The 14,639-nt window shown below is 29.7% G+C and overlaps 1 protein-coding gene across 1 annotated transcript in view; it reads left to right on the top strand.

The window, feature by feature from the left end:
- Nucleotides 1-14,639, top strand: part of LOC145241387 (ras-related protein Rab-14) — a 161,635-nt gene that overhangs the window by 43,842 nt on the left and 103,154 nt on the right. The window contains exon 2 of the mRNA XM_080104306.1: nucleotides 11,893-11,988. The gene's annotated coding sequence lies outside the window, so the exon portion shown is untranslated. The remainder of the gene's footprint in view (nucleotides 1-11,892; nucleotides 11,989-14,639) is intronic.

Genomic DNA, 14,639 nt, shown 5'->3' with positions numbered 1-14,639 from the left:
TCTAGAATTCTAATGAACCGCTGACAAACCTGATTATCTTGATAACTGCTGTTAAAACCAGGTTGATGCATTTCTAAGTGGCTGCTATACTTATCCAAACAATGCAATCTGTGGATTGAGGTTGTTTTTCTAATTTTCTCAACCTGTTATTTTGTATTTATCGCTAAAGTCAAACAAAACAAAAGTGAAACTAAATCTGTTATTTAACTATTAAAAGAAAGAATCAACTCAGTAAAATAAATAAATAAAAAATAATTACATTTTTTGATTGTTTAAAAAAAAATGATTTTTAATGTAGTTTTCTATTTTAAATAGATATTTTTTTATTAATTTTTTTTTACAATTTTAATATATTTTTATTAAAGATAATGTTTTTAATTTTTTTATCTTGAATTCATTCAAATAAAAGATCGTAAATATCAAAATGAGTGCGTTTATAAATTTTTTACTGAAATCGTTTTTATTTTTAATGAAATTTAAACTTGACACAATTACGAATTCCACAAATAACAAATTCATCGAGATGCACTAACCATAATAGACCTTATGAAGAGCAATGTACCATACCCAAAGCGGTACTCTTCATAGGCAGGTTGAACCAGCTTCCTCCATAGGACAAAGTTTTATGGGAGTATAAAATTCACAAGCGGTCCTCAGTTGCACGTATAGAGAGCATTATACACTAGTACACAAATCTTTTCTGTACTTTTTCTAATGCTCTTTGACCCATTTTTTTTCTTCTTATAAATAATACTTAATCTATACAAAAGCAAGATTCTTTTTATCATGTTGACCTAGATTTCTGTTTTTAATATCTTTACTTTTTTCTAATTACATTAATCTCACTAACTTCATGCTTTATCTAACTTCCATATTTAAACTTAAAAAAATTTTTTTTTACAAAGTTATCAAGGCTCGAAGACCACTCGAGGATAGTTAAAGAGCGTATGGTAGTCACTGAGATAACAATGTAGTGATCATTGGTAGTGGAAATTGGGTAGAATCTGATTAAGGAGATAGCTCAACAAGAACTTTTTTACATTGGACTTGAAGATGACCGTGTTGTAGTTAGCTGGAAAGCAGGCCAGAAGAACAGTTGGAAAGAAACTTGGTTCATGAAATTTACGTTTAGATTTAGGCACAGATAAAGATATAAAAACATAAGATATCAACAGATAAACACTCGAGAGTGAAAACAACAAAAAGAATATGCTGTTGTCCTATCCCTACTAATAAGTGACATATTTTTCTCTTTATTTATTTTAGGTGTAAAATATTACAATCAGGGTAAGAAACATGTCTTTTTTTTTTTTTTTTTTTTTTACAAAGCACATAGACTAAAGAAAAATAAACTTTGTCATTTAGTGTGGGAGGTATTTCTGCTGCATCCTGTATAAGTATGGGAGAAGGATAATAAACCCAGGAGCAAATTTTGGGTTATTGTTTAAATTTTTTTAAACGTAGATATGATTTTCTTTTTAATTTTAAACCTTTTAATGTTATTGGTCCCTCGACAAAAGAAGGGTGGATCTGTAAATTTACTCTTGTCCGTTCGTCTGTCCGCACTTTTCTCAATAACTACACCTTGGAATTTTTTGAAATTTTGCACAAACATTTAACATGATATAAGTAAAAAAAGTACCTATTTACTATGCCTCCCCACGGAACAGAGTTAGACACCAGGGTCGTTTTTTAACGTGGAGAAAAGGTACAAAAATAAAAATTGTCTCAGTCGTGAAGAATCTCTCCTCCACCGAAAGAGAACAAGAAATAGAAGTGCAGCATCTGAAGAACAGATACTACACTTTGATCTTGTCCCGAAGGCCATAAAAAAAATAACAGAACGGATTTTCCGTGAAAATTCTGAACCCCCCACCCCCTCCCCGGGGTGCCTTTCGAGTTAAAATGGCTAAAATTGACACTTTTGTGCTTATTAAAAAAAAAAAAATGGTGCTTTGGATTTTTGTAAAACTTTCTTCTATATAATTGTGTTTGTCTATACTTTGTGATAACTCTTGAGTGTGCCCCAGAGGTTCTTTTAGAGCTAATAAAAACACTCCATTTTTGGGACTATTTTACCATATTTGTCCAAAATTTTCTCTGTCTAGCAGTTTTGCATGGGGCTGAACACAAATTTAAATACGTTATGGCCTTGGGGAATTTTGGGGCTAAGTGAGGGGGTGGTCAAATGATGGACTTAGTCATTTCTTTTTTTTTTTTTTGCATGGTGCACAACTCAAATTTACATATGTTAAGGCCTAAAACTGTACTATTTGTTCATTTTCACCAGGATTTGATGTCCCCCTGGGGACTTTTGGGACTAAATGAGGGGTGGCTTCGCTTGTTTATTTATTTTGATATAAACTCATGAGCTTTCCATCTGTATTTTTCCTATATGTCATTTTTACCCCATTTTATGGCAACCAAAAATTTTTCAGTAAAAACAAAAGCTTAATACAGTAACAAAAAAAAAAAAAATACAATTTAAATTGAATTTTTCAATTACAAAAAAAAAAGGTTCAATTTGAAATCTAAATTTTATTTTTAAAATGACATTTGTCTTATTAAATGGCCAAATATAACCTTGTTTCTCTGATTAAAACTTGTTCTCTAATAAGAGCAAAAACGTAAGATGAAACCAGTTTTCAATGCGACTGATGTGGTTATCATTTCTTGAATCTGTGTCCTGAAACATAAGAAATGAAAAAGATTATGTAAAACTTCTCTATAATTTTGATCGCTAATAAATCATGTTTAATCAGCAGTACTAATGTTACTTAATCTCAAAAGATTTTCATGTCTTCAACTATTTAGTTTTGAATGTCACAAGTAAATCCAAAATGTCCTACCTAATATTCCTGGTGAACCGAGTGCAAAAGAGATCCAGACAATTGCACTTAAGAGAACAATGAGGATACTAAAAAGAGCTCTCGGCTGATTTCAATAAAAAGCAGGACAATGTTGGTAGCTAGTTTGGCTGCCCCATACCCAGCATTGGCCAAGATCAAAGTGTAGTATCTGTTCTTCAGATGCTGCACTTCCATTTCTTGTTCTCTTTCGGTCCTTCACGACTGAGACAATTTTTTTATTTTTGCACCTTTTTTTCACGTTAAAAAACGACCCTGGTTTCTAACTCTGTCCCATGGGGAGGCATTGTAAATAGGTACAATCTTCAAAGGAAGAAATTAAAAAAAAAAAAAAAAAAAAAAAAGACTTCCCTACAGCTACGTACCTTGAAAACGGAGCTATTAAATTTAACATACTGATGTGGGCACAAGGAGAAAGAAGCAACCCTATTAGAAGTTAGTGTTCCCAATGATGCTATGTTAAATAGAGCTGAGAGGGGAAAAAATAACGGAGTACCAAGGCCTTATGTATGAAATGAAAAGAAACTGGAATCTGAGGAAGATTTCTATCATTCCAGTAATTATAGGAGCAATTAGACTCTTGAAAAAGAAGTTAAGAAATATACCCGGTGAACCAAATGCAAGAGAGATTCAAACAACTGCACTTAAAGGGACAGTCAGAATCTTAAAAAGATCTCTCGGTTGGAATATATAAGATAGTGGGCGAATGTCTGACATCTGGTAAGATGCCCCATCCCTAGCTTGATAAGAAAATTGAAAAAAAAAAAAAAAAAAATGTTTTACTGATTTCATTAATTAATAAACTACAGTATTTTATTTCTTCAAATCTTCTAACGGTGAATATTCCTTAATGTTCACAGATGCTCAGTTACTTTATCAAAATGTAGGGAAAATGTTTTTTATCTTATGTATTTGTTATGGGTTACAGACACTACTTTTATTTCTTTTGGCAAGTGGTTGCCAAATTAGTTTAATGGCACAGCTTAATATTTTTACTGCTAAAATTTTATTCCCCCTTTTTATTTGTACTTATGAACTCAATCGTTTGAACTTTTCTTCTGTTCAAATTTTTGATCTAGCTGTGTACAATTTCACTTTAAATTCTCTGTTCACCTCTCTGCTCTCAGTTCTAATTTAATATTCATCTCTGCACGACTCGTAAACCATTTTTTTTTTTTTTTTTTTTTTTTTTTTATCATTTACTAATGCCTCACTGACTTTCATAAACGTTTGTTGGGTACAATTCACTTGCTATAAATGGTCAAAATATTTATTGTGAAATAAATTTTGATCAACTTAAACAATTATATTTTACGGCTTTATTCTGATAAAACTTGTATTTGAAATTGTTGTTATAAGAAAAGTTTACTTAATTTTACTGCAGTGGTTATGACAAACTAGAGCATAAAATTTGTTTCAATTTCAACTTGCAAAATTTAAATGTAAACAAAATTTAATCTTTTCTCTTTATATACATTCATTTTGTTACTAGTAGATTTTTTCTTGAAGCCACTTCACCTTGGGTTACTGATTTTGGTGACACCATTTTTTTTTTTTTTTTTTTTTTTTTTTTTTTTTTTAAGTGAGTTCATAATTAACGGATACTCTAATTTAACAGCTAAATCTGACACCCAAGAAAAAAAAAATTTATAACATAGATGTTTTTTTTTTTTTTTTCAAATTTGGTGTGCTCGATATTGTATACCTCTATGCATAGCCTTATCTTAAATAAACAAGTCCATCAGAAAAAATTTTGTGAATGAAATTTTTTCACTATTATCAAATAGTATATCCATCTGTTTTTACATGGTCTAAATATGAGGGTTTTTTTTTTTTACTATTAAGCAAATCTAGCTCGACTTCTAATTTGCTATGAATTGTATTAATAACATTCAATGTATTAGCTGTTGAACTGAATCTTTTATGAAGAAAGTTGCATTTTTGTGTCAGTTTTTCCTATTTATTTCAAAGCATAACAGGATTTTACCCAATATTTAGGTTGGTTTGATCTAATAATTGTTTCCATTTTCTGGTTATCTTTCATGACCTGATACCTTTGTGAGGATTTTTCTACTTGTTTCAAGTCTGCATTTTTAGTTGTAACTGAAAATTGGTTTCTTGACCAATAGTTCACTAGATAGCAAATTTTCTAAGTTCCAACAAACTGGACGGTCATAATTTGGTGGTTGCTAATTGCACTATTAAAATAGATTTGTTACCATTGTTTATGTTCTGAAAAGATTGATATGTTCACATTAAAAGTTTTTAGATACAGTAGAACCCTGGGATACTGCATGAAAAATTAGTAACAAAATAAAGTACAGTATGTAATACACATGTATATAATAAAATAACATTATAAATAACACCATAAGGCAGGGCAAATACCAATACCAGGGGCTGAAAAAACATTGTATTCCACATCATAACCTGAAAAAAAAATATTCTAGAGCCACCGTATCCCGTGGTTCTACTGTATAATGAAAATAGTATGTTACTATGAGATACCTAGTTAAAGATAACGACAGACTTAAACAGGTTCATAAAGGTATTATTATTACTGATTATTATTTCCAAATAGTTTGTCATTTTTGACTTGTGTGTTATATATCACAAGGCAAAGTCAAAATTCTTAGCAAAGTCACTAGAATCATGTGTAGGCATTTTTTTTTTTTTTTAATAAATATTATGAGAAATCTTTTCAAGTTAAAATATATTGATAATTACACGTTTTAAATGTATACAACTTTGGTAAATTATCCAATATGGCCCAAAAGAGACAGCCATTTTGGATAACTTGTTATTCTTTCCATAATGTTTACATATTCAAAGTGTATTTCTCAATAGATTTTAACTCGAAAAGATTCCTCATATTATAATATTTAACAAAAATAAATTTTTTAATGCCTACACAGAATTTCTTTTTTCTCGCAATAAACCCATGCTATGATTTAATGACTTGGCCAAATTCTATCATCATCATCATCACTACAGTAATAAGTAGTGTTTGGATATGAAATAATCCTAAAACAGTTCATCTGTCGAGTTTCTGATCTATTTTGCATGTCAGTTAAGATAATAGTGTAGCACCTGTGTGTTGGTCTTTCTAATTATTTCTGACCTAGCAACCAACATGAAAAGAGGATGTAAGTAAAGGCTGGGCTTCTTACCAAAGCCAAACAAAAAGAAGATTCGGCATGTGAAAAGGATGGGGCCAAATAGAGGTTTGGTAATTGGCTAAGTATCAAGACGCAACCAGCAATGAACTATTGAAAAGCAAGTAGCAATATAAAGTGCTGTTAATACAACAACTAGTGTTGTGGAGTCTGAGGTTTTATAAAGAGTTTGAGTCCGACACATAAGAATGCTGGGAGTTTGAGTTCTAATCACCAAAGAATCAAGTCTGAATATTAGACTTTAAAATAAGGAGTCAGTCAAAATTTTAAGAATTCTAGCAGTTGGAATCAACCGTTATGCCTTCTAACTCTGCAATATATTGTAGGTTTTACGATCTATGACCAAAAGAAATCTCTATTTTGATTATTTTGAACCTTATTTTTTATGCTTTGTGCACCTAAACATCAAAATAGTTTTTGTAATTTAATATAGAAGCAGGCAAGTAGTATAATCATTTAATGGATGAAGTTAATCCATACAGTATATCATATATATATATATATATATATATATATATATATATATATATATATATATAATATATATATATATACTTGTGCAATGAATGGTTTTTTAATTAGTATTTTTTTTTTTTTTTTTTTTTTTTATAATTATTCGTCCCATTCTCGCATTTCATATTGCATAACCTCCAACCTTCTTCAATTGCATGTTGTTGAACTCTAGAACTCTGTACGGAATTACGAACTGAACCCTTTATTTAATCTCCAGGGTAGATTGTTCTCATTCTGTCAGCTATGATCAAGTAAAAATTGTAAGTAATTTTGAATTGTATTATCTGTACTGAGTACTGAACCTTCATCCCTTAGAAGACTGCCTCTTAGAATTGTGAACTTGTGGTGCAACGGATAAAGTGCTAAGTATAATCGGTTTTAGCTAGTAGCCGCCTTGAGGCTAACGGTTTAATCCTCAGTGCCAAGAATATAATTATGAATTACTTGGATTAAATAAAGGGTTCAGTTCATAATTTCGTATAGATTCTAGACTTCAACAGGATGCATTTGAAAGTTGAATTATATTGGCTGAAACATGGGAATAAGATCCAAGATGAGGATGGTATTCTAAATAATCCAAATACAAATTTAGATTGTTCATTACATGAGTATATGCATGGTAGTTTATAATCATTTTGAAATTATTGAAATGATGCCTTATTTTCTAGAAATCAAAGATCTCTAGTTAGTGTAGGGTCTGTTATTCAGTCAAATTTATTGAATTGCGAAGATTTGATCAAATGCTCCAAGCAAATGGGGTTTTGTTATCTAACAGGTGCATTCTCGCCATAGTTATCATTTGAAAGGTTGCTGATTCTACCATAACATCGTTGTGCAACCTACTGAGGTGTCTGTTTCTAATTATTTCTGTCAGTGGTTGATGATCTCTTACCATTAGTATGTTGAGGTAATCCATAATTGCAGTTGGTTCACTTTCCATGCATATCAGCACTCGATAATGATGCAAAATTTGTTGACTGTGAATATGGGATAACAAATTCAGTGGAACATGTACAATACTTTTTCAAAAGTTGCTCAAGTCTGGAACAAGGACAGTTTTCCGATTGTTATTAAATGTTGTGATATATTTTCTTACTAAGCCTATGATGATCTGCTGGGTGAAATGTATATTTATGGTCTTGATTGCAAACAGTTCTTTTTCAGAAATTCTGAGATGAGGATTATTTGAATAATAATCCATACTAGTGGGACCTGTGGAAATTCCACAGCGGATTCTTTCATATGTAATTGATGTTGGCATTCTTTGGATGTTCAGCATAAATGGAGACACCCTGATATTATTGTAGCTCTTTTGTTAAAACTGCAAAAGTATTTATCTAAGCTAGCAGGGACGCCTGCCGTAGCCAGTTCGTAAAATACGCTTAAATATGATATTTTAATTTATGTAGATTTCATATAAATTATTATAGTCGATTTTTCTATTGATTCTTATATATTATAAAGTTGTGATTTCAAAAGTAAAAAAATATATCCATATGATTTTTAGTGCATTAGCTTGTATTGAAACCGAAACCAAAACTTATAAATAATTTTTACCAAGAATTCTTCATAAATAAATAGATGACTTGAGTGCCATCCCTATAATCGAAACAAAACTTATGAAGAATTCGTGGTAAAATTATTTATTTCGAGAAATGGAAGGTCATAACAATTAAATGAAAGTCACTCTGAAGAAAAAAGATGTGTAACACACAGAATAACACACGCTATTGTATTAATATATAATACAAAATTAATTCTGTTTAACAATTTACCAAAATTAATGTAGCTCCAAGAATATGCCCAGTCTTAGTTAATATTTTTGAACTAATGATGGGATTATTTTAATTTTTTTTCCTGATTCCGATTCTATTACATATTCTTTTTAAATTACCTATTCTGATACAATTACCAATTCTGATTCTTTTAAAATCTCCAAATATTTAGCTATAGAGTTGTCTTCTTTTTTGTTTTAATTTTCAGATTACTGTAAACACCCATTTACAAACGTAAAGCACATTTACGAGAGGTGTTATCGACAGATTTTATTTTACTAGTTTAAAATCAATAAATATTTATCATTTCATCATTAATACCAACAATGGAGACTTGAGTTTTTAACAAAAAGCAACACTTAAAGAATTGTTTTTAGCATTGGATACTGGATACAAATTTTTCCAATACTAATTTTGATTAATCATTCCAACACTAGTCCAAACCAATTGCGATTTTATTTAAATGTCATTAAACTTAACATCTTTAATGGAAATTTACTTCTGACAAATTCCATTCTTTTTAAATTATTTATTTTATTACATTTTTTATTTATTTTTTTTGCTCAATCTAAGAGGTATTCAAATATATGATTGAGTCCATCCTTTATATTTTGGTATGAAAAAAAAAAAATTGTCAACAACAATCTAAAGCACATAGAGACATTGATTCTTCTGTCATGTGTGTAGACATCACTATTTTCTAAGTATCCTTGGGGCATCATAAAATACATGAAACGTTTCACTCTGGCGGTAGGTGATTGTGATCTTCATCCAGAGGAAATGCCTGATACACATCCAGCGCATTCTCCTTTGCATTGGATGGCACCTGTAATGCTAGTTAGAATAATGAGTGCTCCTGCATTTACTGACCCGCGATTTCCACAAAGTCGGCTCGGGTTTGCTCAGCAGCTGACGGAAATAACTGAAAAGTTGGCCAATCATTCCCGTCTTGCTAATAACAAATCTATAAAGGCTACTTTTTATAAATTCAAAGAAATAAAAAAAAAAATAACATCTATGAAGGCTACTTTTTATAAATTCAAAGAAATAAAAAAAATAACAAATCTATAAAGGCTACTTTTTATAAATTCAAAGAAATAAAAAAAAATAACAAATCTATAAAGGCTACTTTTTATAAATTCAAAGAAATAAAAAAAATAACATCTATGAAGGCTACTTTTTATAAATTCAAAGAAATAAAAAAAAAAAAAATCTATAAAGGCTACTTTTTATAAATTCAAAGAAATAAAAAAAATAAATCTATAAAGGCTACTTTTTATAAATTCAAAGAAATAAAAAAAAAATAATAAATCTATAAAGGCTACTTTTTATAAATTCAAAGAAATAAAAAAAATAATAAATTTATAAAGGCTACTTTTTATAAATTCAAAGAAATAAAAAATAATAATAAATCTATAAAGGCTACATTTTATAAATTCAAAGAAATAAAAAAAAAAAATAAATCTATAAAGGCTACTTTTTATAAATTCAAAGAAAAAAAAATAACAAATCTATGAAGGCTATTTTTTATAAATTCAAAGAAATAAAAAAAAATAATAAATCTATAAAGGCTACTTTTTATAAATTCAAAGAAATAAAAAAAAAATAATAAATCTATAAAGGCTACTTTTTATAAATTCAAAGAAATAAAAAAAAAAAAAATTTATAAAGGCTACTTTTTATAAATTCAAAGAAATAAAAAAAAATAATAAATCTATAAAGGCTACTTTTTATAAATTCAAAGAAAAAAAAAAAATAAATTTATAAAGGCTACTTTTTATAAATTCAAAGAAATAAAAAAAATAATAAATTTATAAAGGCTACTTTTTATAAATTCAAAGAAAAAAAAAATCAATTTTAATCTCGCAGGTTAGGGTTAAAGTTTAGGATTGGGTTAGATACATGTTCGTAATTTTATTAATAAATAAAATTACAAACATGTTTTTCCTGTTTATCATAAATTTTTTTTTTTTAGCTGTTAAACGTTTCGCGATGGGCCACTTCCAGTTATTCCCGTCAGTGGGCAAGTACACTTAAGAAACTTTGTGGAAACCATGTCGGTAAATACAAAAGTACTGAATAGTGAATGAGTGGTGTGTCTTCTGTTTGGATGGTCTTCTAGGTTTTTGGGGGTTTTTTTCTCTTTGTGATAACGATGGTGCTATCGATTGATAGGTGTGACAACACGTACTAGAGTAATACCACTGGAGGATACTGAATTAATTTCTTGAATGATTGCCATGGAGTGGGGGAAGCATGCAGATTGTATGCCTACGTTAATGCAGCTTATCTTGAAGTGTTTTCATTTTTTATTGCTTGGAGATATATATATATATATATATATATCTCCAAGCAATGCTTGTTTTGTTATCTTTCTTCTATTACAAATATGACAGGCAACTAACCATCACACATGAGGAAGAAGCACCCCCCCCCACTTCTCTGCAAGCACACAAATTTTTCTTTGATGGAATCAAGTTTCTCTCAGTCCTACATTTTGTAGATATTTTCACGCCAATATCATATCTGATATTGCTCGTCTTAGGTCAGGTGATGGGGAGAATAAAATTACTACTGCAGAAACTGTTTGATGCGTTGCTATCAGTACTTGGATAAGTCACATGTGTGATAAGGCATTTGTGGTGGAACCTTCGTCCTCAATGTTTTGTACGGTGTCTCACCAGCTTCTTGCCTTTGATTAGAAGACTTGTGTTTGTCGCCAAATTTGACCACACCCTACACATTTTCATTTAGACTTTTTGATCTACATTTATTGATAGCTACTACAGCCTCCCTATGCATTGTACTGAGATCACATTCCAGCTAAGTTATTATAGATCAAATTACTGATAGTCGGAGCCCTATTGTTGTTCATTTTTTTCAATGTCAACATGCACAAAATGCTATCTCTGAAATGTCTCTCATTTTGTTTTGACCTCTGCATTAGTTTCAAATAGATGTGTGGCTCACACTCTGCTCAAGGGTTTTAGTTACTGTTTCAGGCAGTATGTCTACTTATAGTGCATAATTGATACATACACTGAATGAACTGATTTTTTTTTATATATATATACACACACTAGATTGAGTATGATTGTATCTAGAATATGAATTTAGTTTCATGCTCTTGACTTTAGATGAATCAAATAATATTGAATGGATTCAAGATTTAGTTTGGATTATTTGGATTATTCAGACTACAGTTTTCATCTTGCGCATTATTCTCAAAATGTTTTGGTCGATGTAACTTTCGATCTTCTTCAGGTGCATCGTGTTGAACTCTAAAATCTGTACGTAATTTCAAATTTACAAGTTCAACAAAAAGATTCCCGGGTTTGACAAGATACATCTGAAGAAGATTGGAGGTTACGAGGCTCAAGATGTGAACTGTAGTCTGAATTGATTTTTTTTTCTATTGCTATGGTTAACAATTCAAAAATTAATAAATCCTCAGATATAAAACTAAAATAGAATTGTTGAAATTTGAAAATTCTTTAAATCAATTGTTGAATTTTTTTTTTTTTTTTCCAAATATTAACATTGTTTTCTTTTCTGTTTTAGATTTCTCCATACGTGTACATTTTTTGTTTGAGGAAAGCTACATTTTATCGGTGATTTTTCTTTTCCACATGGTGTTTGGTGCCTCAGTTTTGCCAGGTAAATTCTTATCTATTTGATTTACACCAAAAAAAAACAAACATAAAAATACCTTGAAATTGAAAATTTTTCATAAAAATTTGTTATTTTTAATTAAAATTGATACGGTCTTTGGAATCTGAAGCAATTAAGTGATCACTAGGGCTATAACAACAGCATGTTCTTTTCATTGTTTTTGACTCTCGAGTATATATCCAACACAGTTAATCAACCGAGAAACACATCACTCTATATAAAAGCATAGATATCAACGGATACACACTCGAGAGTCAAAATAATGAAAAGAATATGCTGTTGTCCTAGCCCTTGTGATTACTAGGATTGTGAAGTTGGAAGTTTTGGTCAAAGTCAGACTTGTAAAAATGTTAGGAGTCTGTGTCAGATTTATTTTTATTTTTTTTTTAATCTCCAAAGAATCTAGTTAGAATATTAGAAGACCTTAAAATCAGTGAGTAGAAATTCTAAGAGGCGTCTATCCTTATATTTTCTGAGAGCACATCCTTGGATAAAACTATACTGACTTTGATACCAGTTAAATTTGCAATTTGCATGGTTCTAATTTATTTTATATACCTCATTCCCAGGAGGTTAGACAAAAGGTCAAGTGTGGGTTGAGGAAAGTGTTTTTTTTTTTTTTTTTTTTTTTTTTTTTTTTTATGAATTTGAACTTAAAACACTCACGTTTTCAGTCTGTACTGTTAACCACTTGTAACGTTGTCCAGGAAAGAACACATAGTTTTCAGTCGTAAAGAATAGAAAAGAACAACTTCCTTTTCCTTTGTAATAACATTTAACATTTCTTTCTTATGTTACCGTTGTGACATCTATCATGTGATCGTCTTCTCGTACATATTCTCAAACGTCATCCACACCTCTACGTGATCTTTAACATTATTTCGTTCTGTGCTCTATGTCTCTAACATGATAGTTCTTTTTTTTATATAGTCTTTCTTTACCGGTGACGTCATTTCACATGTGTTTGCATAAGCGCACCTGCGCTATGTTACAACCTTAGCTAACATTAACCACTTATATAAAATAAACTAATTAATATAGATCTATTCAAGTTAAGAGCACATGCATAATCTTTTAGACTTTTTTAAAGTCGCTCCAGACATGCATGAAACCACTTGATGTAAGGAGCTAAAAAAACGAAGAACAAAAAAGACTACATCAAAGTCAGAAAGTGACAATAAATGTTAGATGGATAGATTCCAATCTGGAAAGCAGCAGTTCCTTCCTCTTTGTCAGACATTGCTCATAGAAAGTGAGGATTAAAAACAAAATAAAGGAAATGAGAGACCATGATCATTTTTTTTTTTTTTTTTTATATAAAAAGGAGTTGGTCAGAGGTACCAAAACTAGGAGTAAATTTTTTTGTTTAAACTCTACATCCCTGGTTTAATCAGTTGTTTCTTCTCTTCCATTTTTTTTCTTAAATTCCAGTAGTCTTTTCTGATAAGTTCACAAAAATAATTGGTCAAACCAGTCCAATAGGTTTTAATTTTATTTTAATATCTTTATATGAAATTGAACCTTGAACTTGGTGACCTTGCTCTGTTTTTATTTTATCTATATTAAAAAAAATGTCTTCTATAATTAAAATACTGCTAAATCTGTATTTTAAAAAAATTTTTTTTATTTTTTTGTTATAAAGCTATTAATCTTATCAAAAGTGGGGTTGGTGTCGACAATTTTTGTAGGAGTCTGTTTTGGAGTTGGACTAAAAAAAAAAAATTTTTTTTTTTTGTTTGACCTCTCAAATCTAAGACTGGAATTTTTTCTTTTTTAAACCAAAAATTAGGGAATCTGCTTTTTTTTAGTCAACTCTCTACCTCTCGCTAAAATGGATGTTTTCATCATCTATTGAAATATGGACTTGAGTTTCTTTTTTTCTTCTTTGGAATGAGGACTTTTTTTTTTTTTTTCTTAGTACGACTCCTCTTGTCAAAGTTGATGCTTATAGTTGTAAGCTTCTTTGAGTGTTTTTCTTTAAAAAAAGTAAATGCAAAAGTTTATAAGAGTGTTCATATCCATACTTGCTTACGTTGTGCTAAGCATGAGTGTTCATTTAAGAATAAATATCAAAATCAACAATCCATTAGATTTTTGTATGTATTGCAAGAAACCTTAACATGCATCATATTTGAATATGAATACACATAAACCAAGCATAAATGAATAATAGTCCTGAAAAAATAAAAAAAACAGAGCATATTGGTTAAATCATTTTTTGTCAATTGGTAGTTTATATAGCAAATAATGGTTACTTAGTATTGATAACGCTTGACATCTGAATATTACAAATTAAAGTTGTTTATTTACTTCTAATAATATAATCATAGTAGGTTCACTTCAATGAAATAATACTTTTTTTGTTGTTATAAAACCTACTTTATTTATATCTATAAAATTACTCTTTTGTTTTTAAAATAAAATTTAGCACAGTCTGGGGCACTAGGGAGAAGCATAACTCCAACTTTCAGGATCATCAACATTGATGAGGAAAAATAAGGAAAAAATAAATTCCAGGCCTAAAAATTAACAATTTTTCTCTTATCTAAAGGTTTCAAGAAAAGATTTACAAACATATTGAAACCTTTTAGTAGCAAAAGGATTTTATATCTACAGATATTAGATGAAATTTTTTC

The sequence above is a fragment of the Euprymna scolopes genome, chromosome 20 (genome assembly GCF_053919585.1).
Source record: "Euprymna scolopes isolate OS-2025 chromosome 20, ASM5391958v1, whole genome shotgun sequence".
Classification (NCBI taxonomy): Eukaryota; Metazoa; Mollusca; class Cephalopoda; order Sepiida; family Sepiolidae; genus Euprymna; species Euprymna scolopes.
The sequence above is the reverse complement of the archived record's forward strand: the minus strand, read 5'-3'. Positions and strand labels throughout refer to the sequence as shown.